The sequence below is a fragment of the Gavialis gangeticus genome, unplaced genomic scaffold (genome assembly GCF_001723915.1).
Source record: "Gavialis gangeticus isolate Ggan-Ray unplaced genomic scaffold, GavGan_comp1, whole genome shotgun sequence".
Lineage (NCBI taxonomy): Eukaryota > Metazoa > Chordata > Crocodylia > Gavialidae > Gavialis > Gavialis gangeticus.
Genome location: NW_017728992.1, coordinates 108,091,368 through 108,093,051, shown reverse-complemented (window position 1 = coordinate 108,093,051; position 1,684 = coordinate 108,091,368).

Genomic DNA, 1,684 nt, shown 5'->3' with positions numbered 1-1,684 from the left:
CTTTGTTATATTGGCTGTAAAATTATCAGGCTCTGATTCTGCAATTATGGTTGCACTGAAGTCAGTGGGTCTCAAGACAACTGCAGGAGACTATCTGCAGTCCTAATGTGGTTAAATTAAAACATTTTGATAACATTATTTTTTTAGTTGGGACTAAGTAATAATGAGACCAAGTGGAGGAAATTCTGGCTTCAATGAACTCAGAGGGATTTTTGTTATTAAGTTCATTCTTATTCTTAAGGCTGTGGATACCTTTGAGCCGACCTATTTAATTTTAGGCAGCAAGATCTTTGGGGGGAAAGGGACCATGTTTTCCTAATTTAACAAAACTTGGCCCTGATCCTGATTGGAACATCTGAGCCTGAACATAATGCAAATATTATATAATACTAGTCCTTCTGCTATCAATAACTTCTCTAGCAGTTGCCTAAGTACTGTATTTGTTTTCCCCTCACCTATAGACAGATTCTAAAGCACTAAGGAACATTCTTAGTTGAATCACAGTGGCATAATCTCCCCATAATCTCTTATAATGAGATAAAGGTTTCATTATGCTCTCATTCTGATTCAAATATTGTTAATCTGTTCTCTGGGCAGTTAATTAAAAAACTACCTTTTCCAGCTCATAAGGATGTAGAACTTCTGTTTTACTTAAGGGAAAACATTAAAAGAAAGTAATGGTTCTGAGACCAAAGATTTAAAAATAAATAAATAACATATTGCTTAGAACATAAATTGCTGTTTCAGTATTGAGGTCTAGTTGCATTATTTTCTCACGTACCATCGATAAAATCAGCTTTAAATAAAGCTTTAGAAAACAAGGCAAATGTCTCTGGCAGAGGAAGCTTCTCCTATATTTGTGTGCCAGCCTGCCTGACATTTCTGATGACTTTCATATGTGACTTAACGTGCAGTGACTTTTATACTTGATTCAGCACTGATGAAGCTTCCTCCAATACAGTGATTCTGTTTAGGGCACTACACTTTAAGAAAGACATAGACAAACTGGAAGAGTCCACAGAAGAGCAACAAAAATGATTAGAGGTCTAGAAAACCTGACATGAGAAAAGCTGGAAGAGTTGGGATTTAGTTTGGAGAAGAGAAGACTGTGGGAGAATTTATTAGCAGACACCAAATCCAAAGGAGTTGCTATGATGCTAACATTCAGTTGTTCACAGGGGACAGGAGGAATAATGACTTTAAATTCCAACAAGGGAGATATAGGTTAGGTATTAGGTTGAATCACTTCTGATTCAGTTAGTCTATAAGATGTACTTCTTTGCTTTCTGCCCAGCTGTAAAGGTGGTTAAATGTTGGAACAGATTACCTGGAGAGGTTGTGGACTCCCCTCATTTGAAGTGTTTAAGTATAAATTAGACGAACTTTGCTTGGATTGGTTTAGGCAGGGATGAGCCCTTTGCAAGTGTGTATGTGGGGAATGGGATGGTGGGGCAGGGAGGAGGTGAGGGGGACAGAAGCAGAGGCCAGAAGAGTTAAAATACTCTACTACTAACCTACTAATAGTAACATACAAGGTCCCTCCAGCCTTTTTATTGCTATGATGATATGATTACTAAACATTAAAATGCTTTCTTGTCTCTGCTGCATATGGAAGAAAACTATGCCCATTTGTAGCAGAGCACTAAGATATGCCTGCTCCTTAAGGCTGAAGAAGCATGGCCAG